The sequence below is a fragment of the Nycticebus coucang genome, chromosome 8 (genome assembly GCF_027406575.1).
Source record: "Nycticebus coucang isolate mNycCou1 chromosome 8, mNycCou1.pri, whole genome shotgun sequence".
NCBI lineage: Eukaryota > Metazoa > Chordata > Mammalia > Primates > Lorisidae > Nycticebus > Nycticebus coucang.
In genome coordinates, this window is record NC_069787.1 from 58,138,198 (window position 1) to 58,162,129 (window position 23,932).

Sequence of the window (23,932 nt, forward strand, 5' to 3'; positions counted from 1 at the left end):
ATTCTCATATGAATAGATAATAAGTGCGGGTCAAAGTTTTATTCAACTCGTTAAGGCAGGAGCCAGCAGAAAGACAAAGCCAGTCCCTTGAGGATATAAGAAACTTGATGTTACCTGGTCAGTGGGAAAAGGCATGTGGGAATAAGAGGCATCAGCAAGCCACAGTACTGATTAACTTCTATGAGGCAAGAAAACCCATAATCTTTATGATTATCTTTTCTATCCTTCACCCCACACACACACAAAAAAAAAAAAAAGTCCGTTTTCAGTTTAATTAACTTAATCTCTAACTTTTCTGAGCTTTAAAACAAATGGGCTCTAACGAATTATGAACAGTAAATCAAAGAAAATCACATTCCCTAAGAGTCAGAATACCCTGAAGCAAGCGTATTAGAAAGTGCTCTAACATAGCATTAAAATGTCAGGCAATCACTTTTTTGCTTCATTTCAAACTTTAAGATCATTTTCCCAATCAGTTTGTTTTTTTTGAACTTCAATCAACAAGTGACTTGCTTTTCCTCTGACAACACTGCTTTGGGTAAACCCCAGAAACAGCCTTCACACAGACACTCTTTGCAGCAGGGACATACCCATGAGGTTTGCTCTGGCCATCCTGGTAGACCTCATGTGTTGCTGCCTCACTTTCTTTGGTCAATAGGAGGATGCCAGATCATGGGTGAAGCAGAAATTTTTGGACTCTGCAAACCAAAGGATCTCAGATGCTAGTATGTATAAAATCCTCTAAATTCTGGTTCCTTAAACTTGAAGTGGGGTTCAGATGTTTTTAATAATCATCCCCAAGTGAGTGTAGGTCTTGCATTTTCCACTTTCTAATCCATTAAGTTCTCCTACGTCTGTTTCCCTTGGTTCCTGATCCAGTTACTTCACATGTTGGTGCATGAGAATTTGTAATAGGATCTACAAACATATTCATAATGTACATAGGTCCTTCCCTAAACCCCACCCCAGTAGGAGGAATCAACATTAAAATGCCTTTACCCCCTCTTCTAGCCAACCCCAGGAACCAAGTAAAAACCATTTGTTTCAGGACAACTGACAATACAGTTGGGTGTTCACAGAAAGAGATAATGGATAATACTTGGGTTGAGAAGGGAAACAGAAATGTCCTGAGATCATCTCCTTAAGTTTGGAGTCTCCACACAGAACACAGCCTAGGCACTCCGTGCACACTGAGCCCTAACACATGGGAGCCTGAAGAGGGGGAGACTGCAGCCCACAGGAGAGCTTCTCTAGTGGGCTGCAGTCTCTAGTTTGCTGAGCGCCAGGTGGAAGAACAATTGTGACCCACTGTGGAACCAGACAGCCCAGGTGGGAGTATCTTGGGTTCAGGACCCCTTCCTTACCCCAACCTAAAATTTCTCATCTGATCTTGTGGAGATGAGGAAAAGATAAACCCCAAAAATGTCAGAGGTTGGATTCCCTCCCTGCCAGGGAGAGGAAATATTTTCACATAGAAAAAAAAATTCATCACATAGAGGATATTTAGAATAGCCATTGAGAGCAGGGATCCTGGGACTAGAGAGTGCCTCTTATTAGCTGTGTGCCCTTGGGCCAGGTATTTTGTCAATCTATATCTCCGTTTTCCTGTATCTAAAATGAGGATAGCAATAGTCCCGGGCTCATAAGGTCACTGTGAAATTTGAATGAGTTAACAAAGGCAAAGCATTAGAACCAGGTGACCTGTTACATAGGTGTTTTCTATCATTATTCTAAAACTCAAATGCTCTGGAGTAGAATCCACACCTGCTACATTTAGAGTTCACTGATAAACTACTTCCTCAAGAATAATTTTACCCCATTGACAAAGGCATTTCAATTCTGTTTCTAACTTTGTTCCTTAGCATTGAGCAAAATTAAAGCTTGTTTCTGTAAAGCAGCTGTGGGATCAGTGATGGGAATTGGGGTTGACAGAGGAATTTAGAACAAGTATGTGTATGCAGTATTCTATGAATTTGACTAAGAACTGAGGAATGAAGAGTATGATTAGGTATAATACATCAATCATATATAATATATAATCAGCTGTCTCTATATTCAATTGTTTTGATGATTCATTTATTTATTTTACAATATACCTGTGCAATTGAATTTATTTTTAACCTCTTATGTTGCACACACAGACACACACAAATTACACGTTGTAGGATATTAATAGAAAAATCTAAAAAAATTCAGATAAGCCTAAAGGAGAAAGAAATATTACTTACAACCCCACCACCCAGAAATAACCTCCAGCGTCCCTTTTTAAAAGGAAAGCATTCTTTGCTCTAGTCTTTGAAGACTGTTTTCCTTCTTATTGTGCTTAGGAGTGGGGTGAAACTGTCCTGGGTGCTGGTGAGAGAAAGAGAAGAAAAAAAAAAGGACTCCTGGCCAGTGGGCAGTGATGAAGAGATGGGTTGGCCAAGTAACCTGTCAGCAGCTGAGCTCCTCTCTCTGATCTACATGGCACAGGCCACAGGCAGCATTTTCTTGGCAAGTCTTTTCTGAATCTCAAAAATAAAGGCTGAACCTTTAACAAATTTTAGCCTCTGGCCCAGGTTTCTGAACACAAACCCTAGAGATGCTAGCCCTTCTGCAAGGCCCATCAAAAACTAGAATGGATGAGCTGATCACCAAAGGAAAAAAGAAAAAAAAATAGAGTTTTTTCCTATCTGATTAGGACTTGGACCTATCTGCTTTATATCAATTATTTCTAACCCTTTCTATAATTTTCTAAGATTGTTTCTACTTTTCTGGCAGTTTGGAGAAATATGACTTGCCCAAGGCCATGGAGCTGGTAAGTGGAGGACCTAAATTTCAAATCCAGTTCCAACTCAGTCTGTATTCTGACTATAGCTATTGTGGAATAATTCTGTCTTTAAAGTTGTATACTTTCATTTGAGAATCTGTAGTCCCTCTGCATTTCCAGACCACTGGGCAATATGATACTATTTCATTACAAGTTGTTTGTCAGAAGTAACATGTAAAGATGATTCCATAACAATTCTTTGAAGGAGAAAGACTATGAGATTAACATTTGTGCTGAACATTTCCTTAGAAATGGAAATTATCCTTGCAGGGTGTAAGTAGAACAAGCATCAGTTTGCATCTCTTGTTCAGAAATTCCTGGAAATTGAATCTCAGTGCAGTTTTCCTCATTTCTACTCTTGCCAATATTGTTTGTGGACAGCTGGAAGATTTGAGAAGAATAGAGGTTGATACTGTTCATAAATGGCCCTTTCCTGCCCGAAAAGGGAGGGGGGCAGAAACTAGGCATAGATGATGAGTAAAAATGTTTTGTCTTAGAAAGTTTGTAGCCCAGGGGTGGGTAACCTGTTGGCCTTAAGGCCACTTTTGGCCTTCTAGATCCTTAAGTGTGGCATTGTGACTGAATCCAAATTTTACAGAACAAATCATTTTATTTTTATTAATACATTTTTGTTTGTCTTTTATATTTTTATTTTTAAAATTATCACATTTTAAAATACAAAAGAATGAAATAAGTTCCAATGAAATAATCCTCCCAGACTGACTGGTACAATTAGCACATAAGGGAACCACAAGGGGCTAAGTTGACAGCTGCTACAGTCGCGGCTTAGTTCTAACTTCCCCCACCTGACAGGCACGACCACCACGCCAGGCTGGGTGGTGAGAGTAGGCAGGGGTCAGACACGCATGTCTGTTACCAGCTTTTGACAATGGTGCACTGCGTTTCCGTTTAAAGTGGAATTTGTGAATAGTTGCACAGTTTGACAGTATTTATTTCATAGTTCTGCCTGCTTAATAGCTTATCATGTCTAAGTAGACCAAGAGAACTCTGAGGAAGAAAACAGATTTTTTAATGAGGATTTGAAATTGCAATATTATCTTGTTTCTGCTAAAGGTAAGATGATTTACTTGCTCTGTGATACTGCATCAACATTAAAGGAAGTCAGTGCTCATCAGCTTTATAACACTCATAAGAATCACAAATATTTTAAATTAAATGGAGAGGCACTAAAGATTGTATTGCAGAAATTGAAAGATTAAAAGCAAAAGCAAAAACAATTCTTCCAAACAGCAACAAGACCTGGAAATAATGCCACTGAAGCAAATTATAAAGTACCTTATATATTTAAGAACAAAGGGAAGCCATTCAGTGATGTAGAAATTGTGAAAGAATGATTGTCAAAGTTGTAGGATGCTTAAAACCCAATGACCTTTCAAAGTTCAAACAACTGTCTCTTTCAAGAGCAACCATAACTAATCTTGGCTGCATGAATTAGCCTTCCACTTAACAGAACAAATACATGCAGTACTTAGAATGGAAAATATGCATTGTTCAATCACTTTGGATGAATCAGCTGATACTACTGACTCAGCACAGATTTTACACTTCATTCAGGTCATAACAAGATTTGCTTTGCTATGAAGAGTTACTCACTTTGAGCACTCTTGCAAACGGAACATGGGGAATAGATAATCTTCAACAACTTTCAAGATAAATGTTGTGAAGTTGGACTGAACTTGGTAAATGTATTGAGTATATATACAGATCGTACACCTTCCATTGTAGGAAAACATGAGGGATATATGGCACAGATTTTTAAAAAAATTAACAGATCCAAATGCTTCTATTTGTTTTCATTGTATCATGTGTCAGCAAAATGTCTGCGCGAAAGCTGCTATTTTAAGTGACACTTGTAACAAGTTGTATATATTGTTAATTATATTCATGCAAAGGCAAGAGGTAGTTAGTGTGAATTTCCCCTATCATTCTAAAGTATGTTGGCTATCACAGAGACAGGTGTTAGCCAAACTTTTATCTCTGCAAGAATAGTTAAATTGTATGAAGAACAGAATCATCAATGTGAATTATTGAAAGAAGATTTCTATAGGAACACAGCATTTCTATGTGATATGTCAAAAACAAAATACAAGCATTTTCAAAAAAGCTATATTTTTTCAAATACTTCTTCAAAATACTTCTTCAAAACTTTTTTCCCAGTTAGCAAAGATCATTGATAAGCAGGATGATACATGCAAATTATCTAAAGAATATGCAGCTGTTATTCCCTATTAATTGGAGAACACAGTGAAAGTTTCACTGATTTTACGAATCATGACATCACACTCAAGTTAGCATTTCAGCCTCACCTAGTTGATTTCACCAGTGCACCTAAAGAACTACAGATAGAATCGAGTGAGCTCTCAGTAGATGACATTTTAAAGTCATTGATGCTAAGAAAGATCCCACTGAAATATGGAAAAATCCAGTAGAATACCCACACCTTCAGAAACATGCCTGAAAAATGCTCTCTTGCATTTCAGCCACTTATTGCTGCAAACCTATGTTAATCAAGATGCCCTAAAGGTCACAAATGACTGATTTCTAGAGGATCTACTGAAACTGCGGACCTCCATGCTACAACCAAGTATTCAAATACTTTCCAACAAAAAGCAGACACAAGTCCCTTAAAAGGTTAGTTAACTTTAAAATTAACAAATAGTTTTCATTTTTTGAAATGATTAAGGAGTAGTTAAATTTTCACAAAATAATGCACATTTTAAGATATATCTAATTGAGCACTGCCTGTGGCTCAAAGGAGTAAGGTGCCGGCCCCATATGCCGGAAGTGGCGGGTTCAAACCCAGCCCCGGCCAAAAAAAAAAAAAAATAATAAGATATATCTAATTGAAGTTTTTTGAATACAGCCTTATTTGATTATAGCTAAATTAATGCAGCCTTCCAACATGAAAAGATTCCCCACCTTTGTCCTGGCCACTCCCTGATTCTTCTTCACAAGCTGTTAAAAGGAGCTGTCCATGGAAGGGGCTGCCCCACCCCAGTGCTTTACATACACCTGTGCACACACTCACACACATACACACATGGGCACAGACATACTCTTCTTACCTAAAACTTACCCCTGGTTTATTTCACTGAAATATAAATACTCAGGAAATCCTCCATCCTCCATCCTAGTGAACTCTTTCCTTGCTTATTAATGACTCCTCAGTCATTTTTAATAGCTCCATATTGCTCATTGGAACAAATCCAAATTCCTTCCATGAGTTAACGGAACAAGCATCAAATCTGCCTGAACGTGTTGCTTTGATTCACACCTGTATCAGTCAGGGTTTGATCACAGAAGAATCACTAGGAGAAATACAAATAATAAAGGCTTTATTAAAGGGATCTGAAACTTCCATAATCGTGAGAGCTGGTTAGTACACAGGGCTGTTGTTTCTGCATCTCGTGCGGGGAACGGAGTCTGCAGGGCTGGTGGTGTGGAAGGAATGATGAATGTGAGGTGAGAGAACAGGACCAGCTGGAGCATGCAAGGCTGAGCCAGGACCCACGAGGTAGACGGAGGCTTGTAGGCCTCTCACCACCTCCCGGTCTCCAGTGATACACGTGCTCTGTGGGTGAAACCGGTGCCAGTAATCGCAAAGGCAAACATGCACCTGGCCCAGGAGTTGGACCAGCCAAAAGAAGGAATTCGTCAGAAAGGAAAGATCTTTGGACCCTGCAGCTCCGGCTCCCACCAGGTGATCCAGCAAATGAGCCCCACAGAGTACAAGCGGCCGCAGCCCACATCACGCTCCTAAGTGTTAAAGACTAAAGCTCCTGGAGTGGCGCCTGTGGCTCAATGAGTAGGGCTCTGGCTCCATATACTGGGTGGTGGCGGGTTCTACGCCCAGCCCCGGCCAAAAAAAAAAAAAAAAGACTCCAACCACTGATTCGCTTTTGCCTTCCAGTGCTCACACAGAATGTCTTTTCAGGCACACAGGAGAACGCCACCTGGGGAAAGGAATTCTGGAAAGCATAGTTCCGACTTCTGAGAGCTGACGTAGTAGTATGAATCCTCCACATGCCAGGGCAGCTGAAACTCGGCTAGCGGGGTGGACAGGAGTGAGACGCTCTGAGGGCGGCCGCCTCACACGGACTCCGAGAGGCTCTAGACAGGAGAAGCTGGTGGGCAAGCTGGGAGTCAACCCTGACTGGCAGTTAATGCTAAGTCAAGATGCAGAGAAGAGACTCAGAGTTCAAAGGACAGCCTTGTCTATTTTGACACATATAACTTAATTCTAAGGGATTTGAAACTTAATTCTAAGTTATGTGTGCAGCACCCATAGCAAATGCTTCACCTTCTAATCCCAGGGTTAGAAGAGCGTTTTAGCACATATTCGACAGGTGACAGATTTCTGATGAGCCAACCCTTCAGTACAATTTGAGGTATGTAACCTAGAGTCTAAATTTAGTCTGATTTAGCCGAAATAAGATTGCTTTAAAATCCCCTGATGTGTGTGTGGGGGGAAATGCAGATTCCCCAGTGACCATGGCACAGCGAGTCTGAGAAAAGTCCCAGGAATCTGCCATTTCAATGAACACACACCCAAGAGATTCTCGTGCTGGTGGACTTTGGGTCTGCACTTCAGGAAAGCCTTCCCTAAGGTCCGACATGTCAGAGAAACTCTCATATCTACCCCGACTGCAAAAGCCAGCAGCTGTAGGTTATTCGCATCAGGGAGCATCTTTATAAGGCAGCAGTGGGAAATCAAAACCTCCTATTTATTTTAGCACGATGTTCTAAAGGCTATTTTAGAATTCTATTTGTTAAGTGTTCGTACATGTTACTTGTTCTATTAATAAAGAACTCGATGGCTGCCAAATTGCATCCTCCACTTTGACTTCACCAGCCCACGCACCCTTGCCACCTCAAAGCCGCCGAAGATGTGCTAGCGCCATCTAGCGGCCTTCCTGAGCACACTCTAGGTACAAAGCAAGGGGCCCCACTTGCCTGAACGCAATAGGAGCAGTGGTCGCAGAAACAAGAAACTAACCTGGGAATAGCCAGTGATTTTAATTTTATTTTTTAAAGTCATGAATAACTATGAGAAAACGCTGTGGGCCCTTGCCTGACTGGTTGAAAGAAAAGAAAGAAAATGGACTGTGGGATTTGGCAGTATGGTTTAAATCACCTAAAGACCACATATGTATTAGGCTTATTCTGTGCCTGACCTCACAACTTGTTCCACCAGCTTCATGCAGCACTTGTCTCAGCTGCACTGTGTACCTCTCAGTTTCTGCCCCAGGGCTTCTCCTAAGCAGGGGATGTTTGGGACAACTGTGGGAACCTGTCATTCATACCTACACCCAGGTCCCCTGGGTAACATTAGCCACAGAGATCCAGCACCCATAGCAAATGCCTCACCTTCTAATCCCAGGCAGACAATTCTGAGGAACATTCTACTCAGCTCCTCTGAAAATTCTAAGGAAATCAGTGGAATCCCTTATTGCCTACAGTGATGGCCAACTCAAGAAACCTGCCACCTTCATTGTATTAGTTTTTTCATCTCTCCATTTGTATTCTTGAGATCACTTGCAAAAGCAAACTACCTGCACACAACCCCTTGTCTCATGCTTCATTTCTCTGGAAACTCAAGCTAAGACAAAGTATAACCTTAGGCAACTCATTTATCTTCCACAAGCCTTAATTATCTTAACTGTAATATGTTTCTCACAGGAATTGTGTGAAAATTAAGTGAAATCCTGTATGAAAGGCACTTTTCGCAGTGCCTGATCTGTAACAGAACCCCTTTTTTCTGAGGGTCTCTCTGTTATCTGGTGGTGGCAATTTCTTTTTAAAGCTGGGCCATGATCACCAGCATTACTACCGTCATCACTTCCACCACCACCACCATCACCTCTAGCCCCCATGCCATATCACCATTACCTCCACACACCCTGTTTTATACCATCTCCACCATAACCATCACCATCACTGCTGCCCCATAACATGACAACTATCACACCATCTTCACGGTCATGACCACCACCATCATAGTCACCACTAATATAACCACCATCTTTACCCACACCTCCTTATACTGCCATTACCATCATCACCAGCAATGCCATCACCTTCATCACCACACCACATCACCATGACCATTTCCTTCAACATCACCATTATCAGCCATACATCACCATTAACACACTCTACTAGGTCATTGGACAGAACTGCTCTAAGCCAGATTTGATCAATTCTCTTTAGCTAGGGAAAATACTAGACATGTCTTCCTCTGTAATAGCTATCTCAGCAAAATCTAAACACTAGATAATGTCATACTTTTCCAGCTAATCTTAACATTGAGCAGAATGTTTTGACTAATTAAAATCTTGCAATTGGGCTGAGTTTGGTGGTTCATGCCTGTAATCCTAGCACTCTAGGAGGCTGAGTTAGGTGGCTTGCTTGAGCTCAGCTCAGTTAGGTGGATTGCTTAGGCTTAAGACCAGCCTAAGCAAGAGCAAGACCTCATCTCTACTAAAACTCGTTGGGTGTGGTGATGTAGTTCCATCTATTCATGAGGCAAGAGGGTCTCATGAGCCCAACAGTTTGAGGTTGCTGTGAGCTATGATGACACCATGGCACTCTACCCAGAGCAAGAAAGTGAGGCTCTATCTCAAAAAATAAAATTAAATAAATAAAATAAAACAACCTCTATGGAAAGAAGTACAGAGAATTCTCACAGAACTAAAAGTCAACTTTCCATTTGATCCCACAATTCCATTATTAGGTATCTTCCAAGAAGAAAAAAAATCATTTTATCACAAGGAAATTTACACTAGAATGTTTATTGTAGCTCAGTTCACATTTGCCAAGACATGGAAGCAACCTAAGAGCTCATCAACCCATGAATGGATTAACAAACTATGGTATACGTATCCCATGGAATACTATTCAGCCATAAGAAAAGATGGACACCTTACATCTTTAAAGTCTTCCTTTACCTGGATGGAGGCAAATTGCAGTCTTCTTAGTAAAATATCACAAGAATAGAAAAACAAGTATTCAATGCACTCAATACTAATATGAAACCAATATGTAAACAACTACAAGCCCACATGAAAGAAAAACACAAGTGTAGTCTAGCTAGGGGAGAGAGAGAAGGGAGGAGGGAGGAGGAAGGGTGATTGGCGGGATCTCACCTAATGTACACAATGTAAGGATGTTCAGCCCTGGGTGAAGGGCCCAACTACAACTTGAACTTTACCTTAGAAGTGAAAACAATGTAACCTAAACATTTGTACCCGCATATTAATCTGAAATAAAAATAAAATAAATTTTGCAATAGGGTTATCATTTTCTATAACAAGCATCCATTAATTCATTCCTGTACCTTTCTAGGAATCAAATTACAAGTAGAGAAGGACAGAAGTCTCATGGTAAAAATCACTGAAGATGAACTGGATCTTAACTCTAATTATATTAGCAATAAACTATTTTAAAAGCGTACATAAACTCTAAAAGCCTTACAAATAAGTTTCTTTATTCGATAAATACATTAGTACTGAGATGTAGGAAGTATCTGTTAGGCACTAGAAAAATAACAGCAAGCAATATTGCCGGCCTTTCCCTCAGGGAACGTTCTGTGTAGTAAGAGAGACTGACAGGCAAATAGAGCATGATGATGAAGTATACCAGACCCATCACTGGAAAGAAAGGAGACCCTGGTCCAGCTGGAGATGAGAAGTATTCTGGGAAGGTTTCCTGAAGGAAGTGATTAAAGAAAAAAAGCTAGTAAGCGTAATGGGGAAGAGACATTAACAAGCGTTCCAGACAGCAGGAACAGCATGGGCAAAGTCCCTGATGGGAGAGAACGCATGACCTCAAAAACACAAGTACTGACTACGGCTGCACTCTGGCACGCGAGGAGGGGAGTCGGCAGAGATGGAAAAGAACAATTTGGGCCAGGTCAGAAGGGGACTATATGACAGTAAGGAGTTTGGAATCCATTTTTCTACATAAATGGGCTCCTTGGAAAACAGTTCTCTTCCTGAATAGACAATTTGGGAACAAAGTTAACTCAAACTAGATCAAGGCTTCACAAAGGGAGGAGATGTCTTATTAGCACCTAGTTTTCTGGAAGATTTTATCCACCAAGAATATAAAGAGACAGCGTAGAGTTTGGATGGCATTAATATCTACCCTAGAGCTACTTCCCACATAGCTTGTGGTGATACGTGGTAAAGTCAGCCTAGCGTGTGGGCAGGCATGTGCGTGAGCTCCTGCCTCAGTCTGAACACTGTGTCTAGTGCTTCCTAAAACCACACACACACTCTACTGGCCTTGTAGATAGATATCCTTTTCTTCACTGTCTTCCAGATAAATATCTAGGCTCATAGGTTCTGACCTTGAAGTCATCTTATAAGGAAAGTGCCATGGCCAAGGTGAAATCCAACCAGCATTTCCATACCACTAAAGTGAAGGCTCCTTACACACAAGGATGGCAGCTGTTTTTTAAATCACTGCACAGCTTGTAGTAAACATTCAATAATGTGTGTTAAATAGACTGAATTTAACACTAAACTGGTTTCAAAGTCAGCATGCAAGTATTTAATACTTGTATTTGTAAGCTGAAAGAAAGCCTCTGTGATGGTAGCCTTTTCCACCCACTCAAGAATTAGTTTTGAAAGAATACTTTTTTAAAGAAAGAATTCTCTCCTAAATTTTCCTCTTCACCTTTTATTTTCTTCAGATAAACATGTCAAGATATAGAGAATGGAAAAATATTCTTCTAAGTAAACAAGAAAAGAGAAACTGGAAAATACAAAGAACTTGGAAGGACTGAGCCTTCCTAGGATCCCCTGACACCAAGATATATATACTTTTCCTTCTCATAAAAAGACTCCTTGGTCTTTTTAAGTAACATGAAATCAATGCTTCACAGGCTAACCTTGTCATCCTTTCCTGGAACAAAGTCTTAGAACTAACTGTTTTATTAGAAACTAACTTACAGGAAGATTTTAGTCACTGAAAAAAATGAAAGAGAAGAAAACTAAGATGGCCAACAAACAGATGAAAAAATGCTCATCATCCCTAATCATCAGAGAAATGCAAATCAAAACCACCTTGAGATATCACCTAACCCCAGTGAGAATAGCCCGCATCAAAAAGTCTCAAAGCTCAGCCCTACTATGAAACTAATTTGGGACTCTCACATGAAAGCTATAACCCAGCTACAACTTAACAATAGGGGGAAGTGGGAAAGGGAGGGGGTGGGTAGAGGGAGGGGAATCGGTGGGATCACACCTGTGGTGCATATTACAGGGGTATTTGCGAAACTTGGTAAATGTTTTGGCACAGTAACTGAGATAACGCCGGAAAGGCTATGTTAACCACTGTGATAAAAATGTGTCAAATGGTCTATGAAGTGAGTATATGATGCCCCATAATCATATCATTGTATACAGTTATGATTTAATAAAAATAAATAAATAAATAAATAAATAAATAAAAAAGTCTCAAAGCTGCAGATGCTGGTGTGTATGTGGGGAGAAGGGAACACTTTTACACGCTGATGGGATTACAAACCAATACAACTACTATGGAAAGAAGTATGGAGACTCCTACTGTGTTTTGTAGACTGTGTTTTACAAAGATGGCTGCAGCAAAATCTCTCATTTCACACACTCTTTTACTTTTCCACTTCTCCAGTGAAGGGGAGTGTCCATGTGCCTTCCCTTCTGAACTTACTTGTAACCAATAGAATGTGGCAGAACTAACACTATGTGACTACTGGGGCTAGATCATAAAAGGCCCTGTGACTTTTGCCTTGTTCTCTGGGACATTTGCACTTCTCATTCACTTGTTCTCTGGGACCCTACACTATCAAGTAACAAACCCAACCCAGGCTGACAGACTGTGACAAAGCCAAGCCCCAGAGGGACTCCCTGGCACCCTGGTCAGTGTCTTAGTCTTTGAGTTCTCCCAGCCCTGGCCCCAGGCATGTGAGAAAACAAGCTTCAGATGATTCCAGCCCCAACTGCCCACCCTCAGCCTTCGAGTCTTCTAAGTTGAGCCTTCAGACATTGTAGAGTGTAGAAAAGCTGCCCGTTCTGTACTCTTTCCAAGTTCCTGACCCACGGAATCCATGAGCCTGATGAAGTGGTGATTGTTTTATGCCACTAACTTTGGGGTGGTTTGTTATGTAGCAATAGTCAATGAAACAACAGCTTTCACACATTTAAGCTTTACTATTTGCCACTGTCCTAAGGGCTTTACATATGTTAACTTACTTAATAGTTATAATAATCTTATAAGGACCTATTATCCCCAATAAAGACCTCTATCCAGTTCTGTAAGGGTATGAACAAGGTGGAGCAGAGCAGTGGCCCATGGCATTTCTGTGTTTATCTGAGAAGTAGAAAGTTTAAATATCACCTGCAGACCACTTTCAACACTTTTATCCTACCAACATGAACACTTTTTTATATTTTTATTTACAAATCCAATACACAAATACGCCCTCACTGTATGAGGCATCAGGCACCACTCCCAGGCACCACTTCACACCCTCTGGCCCCATCTGCCTCTTGTTTCTGCTACTGCTTCTGCTACCCCAGAGCTTTGCACATCCTGACTCACTTCCACTGATGTCGCCTGGCAGGCCCTTCTTCCAACTTGTGCTACACACTTTAACATACTGCTCTGGCTGTAGCGTTGACCCCAGTGTGAAACCCTACTTAGCACATTCATTCACCCAGCTGGAAGTGCTGAAGGGTCAACGTGAGCATCAACTGGTGGGAGAGAGAACTGGTGAATAAGGCTGTCTCCCGTTTTTCCACCACCCCAGAAATGATCTTGAGACTAAGCAGCTTTGACAGCTGCTTCTGTAGGGATCCTCTGGGACTAAAGCAATCAGCCACACTTATGAACAGCCAATTCAGTGTCACCTCTGTATAGCATCTCCCTCCTTTGTCTCACAGCCATCAAACCTCATTCCTGATGCCAGGGCTTGCATGTTCTAATAGCATAGGAGCCTGACTTCTGGGGTCCTGGACTAAGACATTTAGTATTTAAACAGTCTTTGGTGTACAGAACAATCCATGAAAGCCCCCCTTCAGAAACACTCCCAGCACTTCCTCTCTCCAATGCCCACTCTCTCCCCACAAGTAACTACTATCTAGAGTTTGCAGGCATCCTTCCAGTCCCCTTTTTATGCATGCATATATGTGTATACAAATAAATATTTATACACACATACACATTTATCTCTAAAGTATTTTTACAGATACTAAATCACACCTTTAGCATTATTCTGAGTTTTTTGTTTTTACTCATCAATTTATCTTAAAGATCTTTCCAGGATATTTAAATGTGTCAAAGAATAACTTACACATGTGTTTAGAAATTCTGCATACTATTTAGTTATTTTGCTTGCAAATTCTTCACTCATATGTGTGGAGTTACCTGGCAAAATTAATGAAGAAATAAAAGCAAAAATAGGATTTATAAGAGATGGGAAGGCTATAAAACTTAACAGTTGATCTTATTTGCTTATTTTGGGTTCGAAAGTTTTTAGCTGGCAATTGACAAAGAAGCCAGAGTGGGAATTCTGTCCCTGAACAGTTTCCTTGTACAAAGAATACTACAATTTACAATACTAGTTTCCTTGTACAAAGATACTACAATTTCAGTAGTATCTTAGCTGGGATTTCCATAATAAAATACCATAGACTGAGTGGCCTAAACAACAGAAATTTATTTTCTCATAGTTCTGGAGGCTGAAAACCTGGGATCAGAGTGCCAGCATGTTTGAGTTCTGAGGAGAGCTCTCTTCCTGGTTTGTGGGTGGCTGCCTTCTTGCTGTTTCTTTCCAGGGCAGAGACCAGAGAGAGGAGCAAGTTCTCTGGTGTGTCTTCTTATAAGGGCAAGAATCCCATCATGAGGATCCCAACCCCATAACCTCATCTAAACCTAATTATCTACCAATGGCCCAATCTCCAACTAGGGCTTCAGCATATGAATTTTGGTGGGACATTATTCAGTCCATAGTAAGTAATTCATAGATACTCTATTTGATCTTGAAAGTTTGGCACTGGAGCCTCATAACAGGCCATTTCCGTGAAGTGTCCACCAGAAGGTCCAGAAGCACCTCCACCTCAGGCCAGCTCTGTGACATTTACTGAAGTAGGATTTGTCCAGTGTTAAGCACTCAGAGCTGCTTGGCCCATATACCATTACCCTGCAGCACGGAGCCCTCCCCTAATGAAAGCTGTGAGAGGCCTAGAGAGGAACAAGCTGAGAAGACACTGGTCAATACCCCAGCCCTGCTCAGGAAGCCCCTTGCTGTTGGTTGCTGAATTCTTGGCACTTTCTGACTCTAACTGGCTTAATAGTCAGAAACAGAAAAACATAGTTTTGAAATTCAGGCTTGCAGGAGGCTTCTACTCTCTGTATAATTACATATATAATATTATTGTTGTGTTTGTTGCATATAGTTATGGAGATAAAATTAAGTTGGGGTGTGTGTGGAGGAGGAAGAGATCCCACTACAATTATTTTTTTCAAAGTTGCCAATCAAGTGATGGTAGTTTATTACATTGTTCAACAAATACTAAACCTTCTGGTGGTGAGGCACTGGGGATTAAATCAGAATGGCCCAAACAACTCACCTTGTAGTGAGTAAGACATGTGTCAGCCAAAAGTTAACAGCATCATTTGTACTTGATAAAAGAGCTATGTCAGGAGCAGCATCTAAGTCAGCTTGGGGAGTCTAATGTGGTGTCCCAGGAGGGATGCCTGAGTTGGACACCAAAGGCAGAATGAGAGCAAAGCAGAGGAAGAAGAGATGAGTGCTGCAGGTTCAACTAGAGGCCGGAGTGTTGAGCCCCGTGTGTTGGAAAGTGATGAGAAACAAGACTTCAGAGCAGTGATTCTCACATGTTAGCTGCTTCAGAATCACCTGAGAGTCTGCTCATATGCAAATTTGTGTGCCCCACTGCACAGTGTCTGGTTCAGTAGGTCAGGGTAGGGGCTGGGAATCTGCAATTGTGACAGGTTCTGACAGATGATGTTGCTGTTACAGAGACCACTTTGAGAACAACCACCCTAGATTTAGGAAAGAGGTATGGATACCTCATTGTCAGCTAAGCCTCTTGGCCATGACTCCATGGCCTTGAACTTCAGAGCTCAGGAAAAGTGGATTATGCTAATAACAGCAAAGACAGCCATGAGTTTATTTGCTTTTCCTCAGCCCCATCTCTGCTGTGCTAGGTTCATACCCTTGAAGTTTTCTCCCTTCCTAGTTTCTTTCTCTGTGACCCTTAAGCCCATTCTGCCTTTGATCAGCAATATGTATAAACACTGCCTCTCCAGGCTCCACCATCTCTCACATCTGGTGAGGAGACAAAGCTTTTAGGAGTGTCTCACAGGTGGGTGACCCTGAGGTGCTCCCATACTCCCCGTTCACCCCATCCCTAACTTCTCATAAAAACTGTCCACTCTCAGTGACCTCCTTTCCTTCACATACAATGAAAACATGAGATAATCTCCCCACCACAACACTATCCTATAACTTCCTACATGTGAAGAGCAAAAAAAATCTGGTGGTCCTTGGTTTCTTGGTTATACATAGTATTAGCACACACTTGGGTCTTTGTTTACCCTAGAGAAATGACCAATTTTTCATGTCTTTGACAGATTGGGGACATTGGAATTAGAAATGAGAGAGTATATTCCAGTGAAAGAGAACACACAATAAGCTTTGTCTTCTAAAAGATATAATAACCTTGGCCTTGGACCATTCGATACATCAATTCAAATATATAAAACTGCCAATTTTTTTACCTGACATTTTGGTAAGTCAAAACAGTCAAATATTTGTAAAGTCACATGACTCAATGTACCTGTGTGTTCTAATTATATTAAATATGTATAATTGTAATAGTTGTGTGTATGTCTTGATTGTTTAAAATATCTGATTATATATCCAATTAGATATCCTAATTTTATATGTATATTAATAATGTATATTTCGGGTGGCGCCTGTGGCTCAGCAGGTAGGGCGCCGGTCCCATATGCCGGAGGTGGCAGGTTCAAACCCAGCCCCGGCCAAAAAAAAAAAAAAGAAAAAAAATAATGTATATTTCATAGATACTAATTAAATATACACCTTAATTATATATCTTCTAATTTTAAACATAATTTAACTACATATATTTTAATATATCCTAACCATATATATCTCTAAATCATACACATCCTAATTAAATAGGCTAATCATTCAAGGTCAGACAATTAGGTTCACAAACTCATCCTAGAAAAAGTTCTACACACCTCATTGCTGCATATCACTACAGTCACCTCAAGGCACTCCCCTTGGGAAGCTAAGCACTGACACTAGCACCTAGTCCACCCTTCAAAGCAACTTTGACACTCTTTTTCTGGAATGGCCATTAGAGCCATCATCACATCTGACAATTAAGTTCACAAACTCACCCAAGAAGTGCTACATACATACCTCAATGCTGAGGATAACTATCGTCACCCTTGAAGTACTCCTCTTGGTCATCTGGTGACAGTATATATATAAATCCAATTATAGATCTTCTAATTTGAAACCTATTTGATTACATTTTTTATATGTGTGTGTGTATAGATAAACAGACATGCACTAGAATCTATGCAAAATTACAATATATTTATATTACTAGAAGTCATGTGCACACATTCACAGCCCATGGAATTCAAACTCCGACCCATAATAATAAAATCTGGACTATTACTGTTGGTCTTCTGTGGGTGCAATGCAGACTAATTTCTGAGGGCATACCACCACCATGCGTCTTCTTGTGGAACTGCATGTGACCATGAAAGCAATTTGCCTTGGAAGGGGCTTGCAGTCACCCATTTACCCATTTAATAAACATTTAATACCTGCTATGAAACAGATGGGATAGACGCAGCAAGGGGTGGGAAACCTGCAGCCTTAAGGAAATTTTCAGCCTTCCTGGTCCTTAGGTGCAGGCTTTGGGTGAATCCAAATTTTACATAACAAATCCTTTTGTTAAAAGGGGTACAACGGAGAAAGAGGAAGCTTTTCTTGCCCCCATTAGTGCTTTGTAAAGAACAATCTTGAAATCAGAAAGCTGCAGGGGCCCAGTATTTTTTCTAAGAGAAATAATAAATTCAAATGTTGGTATGAAAGTCAGAAACAATATTTATAAACAATACAACCAAATTTTTTAATAATTCAAATACTAATTATTTCCAAATACTATGGGTATATAACTGTATGATTGCAATTGTATAAAACTAAAGACCAGATAAAACTAACCTATGGTGACAGAATTGTTGCTATTTCTGGGTAGAGAGAGGTATCATAGGAGGTGACACGAAAGGGCCTTCTGGGATATTGGAAATGGTTTACATTTTGATTTGGGTGTGGCTATATAGGAATACACAAATGTAAAGGTTTATCAAAATATATATATACATAAGCCTTGTATACTTTAGTGAATGATTATCACTTGATCATAAGAAACAATATAACCAAATTTTTAAAAGATTGAACAAATTAGAAACCTCGGGGGCTTAGGCAATTTGGAGCTGGATGTATTAGGGATATACAGGCTTTTATTATTTTTTACATGGAATTGTCCAGGCTATTAATCTTTAAAAAAAAATCCTCAGAAAAAAAAAAAAAAAATCCTCAGTACTTGCACCCTCACTGTAACCCTTTAGAGAAAAGAGGCTGTACCATGGTTGATCTACTAAACTGGTGGAGTTGTAGCTGCACCACTCCCAGCTCTCCTTGTGGTCCTCTTGTAGTTTTTTATTGATACTATAACACCCCTCCTTTTCATCACCATCATATACCAAACTTTAGTTTGCTTCCTCAAATCCACAAAGATCCGGGCCCTTGATACATAGTGGTCCTCTCCTTTTTGTCACCTCCTTCTTTTGTCACCAGGCAGAATCACAGATATCTGGTGACAATATCTGTTGGATCACCCATCCAATATTCTGAGTACATCCTGACTTTGCCTGGAAGAAGGAGTGAGTTTTGAACCTCATTGGGGAGCCTGAAAATCATGGACCTTTTTCATGGGAAAATGTACATAAATAAAATTTTGTATTTAATTTCGTGGAGTTCACAGTACACCTGGAGTTATTTATGGCCCTCAGGTTAAGAGCCTCCATTATTTAGTTTGTTATTTCTTCCATGGAACAAAGTCAAAATTCCCTCACGTATCATGCAAGGCCTTCCATGATGCAGCCCCTGCCTTCTTCTCTCATTTCATCTCCTGCTGCCTCTGTTTGCATTTTTCAGAAAGACTACATGGGTTCTTTTGAAATTACCTTAACTACTACACTGTTTCATACTTCTGCACCTTTGCACGTGTTTTTCTCTCTACCTAGAACGTTTCCTCATTTCCCTGGTGAACTCTGCAATTCAAGTATCAATTCAGAGCACCATTCCCTGATGCACCCTCTGTTCCTAGTTCATTAGTTCAATAACTCCTGTTATGTATTCATTCTCATTTCCATCTTACCAGTTGTTAAGTTTTGATGTGAGTATTTGTTTAAATGTGTTTTATCTTCCATGAACCTGTGAACACATTAAAGGTAGAGAGGGTGTTTTATACATTGTATTTCTATCACTTTGCATTGTATATGGAATATATTGGTGTTCAATTAATGTGGTAAAATATTGTTTACAACACCACCACCTTACCTGGGGATATAGCTTAAATAGTGAGAGCTGGCTTGTTTGTAAGAATTTTTAATATACGTTAATCTTTACATTAAGGATGCTTCACTGTTTCTTGAAGTAAATTTTGTTTTCCGAAAAAAGCACATTTTCTTCTAGGACCTAATCCTTTTCTGAAAAGGTATTCGTAAGTCCACAGTCATGTGATACATAAAGACACAGACACATACAACAGAAGAAATAGAAGTGCTCAGGGAAGTCAGGAAATTACATGATTCACCAAAATAGGGAATATTTAACATAACAGCAGCAGGTAATTTTATTCTAATTAGGTTTGTTGTTTTATTATATAATTAGAATTTATATCATCCTATAGTCAAAATTTAAACTGTTAAAACTTGTAACTTCTTGGCCAAAAAAAAACTGCAAAAAAAAATTTTTTTAACTTGTAACATTTTTTTTTTTTTGGTGGGTGCAAAAATCTTCATTTCATTATTTTTAAAATCATACATTGTTCTCTATTTATGATTTATTTCACATCTTTAAAAAACTATCCCACCCCTTCCTCTGCTCAAATTCCATGCTAATGAGGAGGATTCTGGTGATGCCTTGACTTCTGGTGTATCTTCGCCTCCAAGGAGGAAAAGGACATTGCACTATTTGGCAAATTTCTCTTTTCAGAATAAACTTGTGTGCAATTGTTATACTTTTAAAAAAAAATACTAATAAAATAATGAATATTTGGTTCATTTAATATCTATGTTCTTATAAATGAAATTAAATAGATCTCAAATCCTCAGCAAGTCAATATATCCTTCTGCAGGGAACCAAATTAATTCTCAAGTCAGGACTTTTTTGATGCTTCAATTTCATCCCATATTGCAGCTTCAATTTTTGATTTTTATCAAAGTCAAGTCTCAGCTGATTCCATTTCTGAGCTTCTTTTATTTGTTCTTCAGTTAAGCAAAAATCAAATCTGATTCCTTTAATATTAAAATGTGGACGTTCCCACCGTTTGTACCAAGGCCTAGGCTTCATTTTCACTTTCAACTTATTAACAGGAACTTCTTGGCCAGGCTCTCGTGCTACTGACTTCATATTCATATCAAAAGTGCCGTGTTCTGGAAGGGCATCTCTTTTTTTTTTTTTTTTTTTGTAGAGACAGTCTCACTTTATGGCCCTCGGTGAGTGCCGTGGCCTCACACAGCTCACAGCAACCTCCAGCTCTTGGGCTTAAGCGATTCTCTTGCCTCAGCCTCCGGAGTAGCTGGGCCCACAGGCGCCCGCCACAACACCCGGCTGTTTTTTGGTTGCAGTTTGGCCGGGGCCGGGTTTGAACCCGTCACCCTCAGTATATGGGGCCGGCGCCCTACCGACTGAGCCACAGGCGCCGCCCATGGAAGTGGCATCTCTTAAGTATAGCAAACTATCATCCAGCCGTTTCTCTAATTTGACCACGTGGATCTCCTGGACCCGAGGATTGTAAAGTTCAAAGCAAATCTCAGTACCTTGTCCTTCGATAGTATTCCTAAGCGAAAAAGTAGCCCGGAGTCCTTTTCCTGATCTCTGGATGCAAATTCCGAGAAACTGGCTGGTTTTTCCACTGGCATATGGGTCGGCTGTAGTAACCCGAAGTATGCTTCCAACATAGAACTCTGGAATGTGCAGTAGTTTTCTCCTTTCTAACGTATCTTTTCTTTCTAGTTGAAATTTCAGAGGATCTGTTCTTCCCCTTGGAGGAATGGATTCAGGACTCAAAAACCTGGTTTCCCGGGGCGGGGGGGCTGCGCTTGTCCAGGATAACTGGCTTCTGCGGCGGCTGGAACGCGCCAGGCTGGGAAGGTCCAGTGCTCCTGTCCGCCCCGCGGAACACAGAGGCTGGCGCGGAGAGCAGCGGTCTGGCGGCTTGAATATTCCCAGCCAGGCCCATTACAACTCTGCGGATTCCCGCCATGCAGGCCGCCATGTCTACTAGTTCACTTGTAACTTCTAATAGTCTTTATTATACATTTCTTCTGGACATGGTGTTTCTGACAAACTTGGTATTCTTCAAACGTGAGCACAAAAACTGGTGGAGAAAAATGGGACTATGAGCAGAATACTCATCATCTTTGCAGCTTTGTAGACAGAGGCTTTCCAAAAGCAATATAGCTGTCCCCACCTTCTTCTTGGGGGTATGTTCCAAGACACCCAGAGGATGCCTGAAACCACAGATATTATACTATATATACTATGCTTTTTCCTACATGTATATACCTATGATAAAGTTTAGTTTCTATTTTAGGCATAGTAAGAGATTAACAATAATAAAATGGAACAATTGCAACTCTATACGATAATAAGAGCTGTATGAATACATGTGCAGGCTCGTTCTCTCTCTCAGTGCCTTATCATACTGTACTCACCCTTCTTGCAATGATACAATTCCTATGTAATGAGACAAAGTGAGGTGAACAGCACAGGAACTGAGATTTAGTATTACGGTGCTACTGACCTTCTGTATTCCCATCTGTATAACCATCCCTTACCTACAGTAAATGGCTCGGTGTCTGTCCCTTGTTTGAGGAGCTCCCTTGCTGAAGTCTTCACCTGGCTCAGTGCTTTGTGGTGCAACAGATTGTCCTCATTTGGAACATGTTTACTATTCGTGTCTACCACCTGCAAATTTAATACCTTTTTCTGTCTTAAATAAACAATTGTCATGCACTGGGGCCATAACTTTTGCAGTTTGAGGTGTGACAGCAAAACTAGCACAGATTTCTTTCCCTTTCTTCACAATGTCACACATAGATTTGTTCTTGCTGCAGATCTTAGCAACCTCAGCAAACAATTTCTTTTCTTTCTTTTTTTTTTTTTTTTTTTTATTGTTGGGGATTCATTGAGGGTACAACAAGCCAGGTTACACTGATTGCAATTGTTAGGTAAAGTCCCTCTTGCAATCATGTCTTGCCCCTATAAAGTGTGACACAAACCAAGGCCCAACCCACCTCCCTCCTTCCCTCTTTCTGTTCCCCCCTCATAACCATAATTGTCATTAATTGTCCTCATATCAAAATTGAGTACATAGGATTCATGCTTCTCCATTCTTGTGATGCTTTACTAAGAATAATGTCTTCCACGTCCATCCAGGTTAATACGAAGGATGTAAAGTCTCCATTTTTTTTAATGGCTGAATAGTATTCCATGGTATACATATACCACAGCTTGTTAATCCATTCCTGGGTTGGTGGGCATTTAGGCTGTTTCCACATTTTGGCGATTGTAAATTGAGTTGCAATAAACAGTCTAGTACAAGTGTCCTTATGATAAAAGGATTTCTTTCCTTCTGGGTAGATGCCCAGTAATGGGATTGCAGGATCAAATGGGAGGTATAGCTTGAGTGCTTTGAGGTTTCTCCATACTTCCTTCCAGAAAGGTTGTACTAGTTTCCAGTCCCACCAGCAGTGTAAAAGTGTTCCCTACTCTCCACATCCACGCCAGCATCTGCAGTTTTGAGATTTTGTGATGTGGGCCATTCTCACTGGGGTTAGATGATATCTCAGGGTTGTTTTGATTTGCATTTCTCTAATATATAGAGATGATGAACATTTTTTCATGTGTTTGTTAGCCATTCGTCTGTCGTCTTTAGAGAAAGTTCTATTCATGTCTCTTGCCCGTTGATATAAGGGATTGTTGGCTTTTTTCATGTGGATTAATTTGAGTTCTCTATAGATCCTAGTTATCAAGCTTTTGTCTGATTGAAAATATGCAAATATCCTTTCCCATTGTGTAGGTTGTCTCTTTGCTTTGGTTATTGTCTCCTTAGCTGTACAGAAGCTTTTCAGTTTAATGAAGTCCCATTTGTTTATTTTTGTTGTTGTTGCAATTGCCATGGTAGTCTTCTTCATGAAGTCTTTCCCCAGGCCAATATCTTCCAGTGTTTTTCCTATGCTTTCTTGGAGGATTTTTATTGTTTCATGCCTTAAATTTAAGTCCTTTATCCATCTTGAATCAATTTTTGTGAGTGGGGAAAGGTGTGGGTCCAGTTTCAGTCTTTTACATGTAGACATCCAGTTCTCCCAACACCATTTATTGAATAGTGGTATGTTCTTGTTTGGTTTATCAAAGATTAGGTGGTTATAAAATTTTAGTTTCATTTCTTGGTTTTCAATTCGATTCCAAGTGTCTATGTCTCTGTTTTTGTGCCAGTACCATGCTGTCTTGAGCATTATGGCTTTGTAGTACAGACTAAAATCTGGTATGCTGATGCCCCCAGCTTTATTTTTGTTACAGAGAACTGCCTTAGCTATACGGGGTTTTTTCCGGTTCCATACAAAATGCAGAATCATTTTTTCCAAATCTTGAAAGTACGATGTAGGTACCTTGATAGGAATGGCATTGAATAGGTAGATAGCTTAGGGAAGTATAGACATTTTAACAATGTTGATTCTTCCCATCCATGAGCATGG

At 40.1% G+C, this 23,932-nt stretch overlaps 1 pseudogene; it reads right to left on the reverse strand.

The window, feature by feature from the left end:
• Positions 1 to 20,292: 20,292 nt before the first annotated feature.
• Positions 20,293 to 21,450, reverse strand: LOC128591984 (39S ribosomal protein L19, mitochondrial-like; annotated as a pseudogene).
• Between the last annotated feature and the right edge of the window lie 2,482 nt (positions 21,451 to 23,932).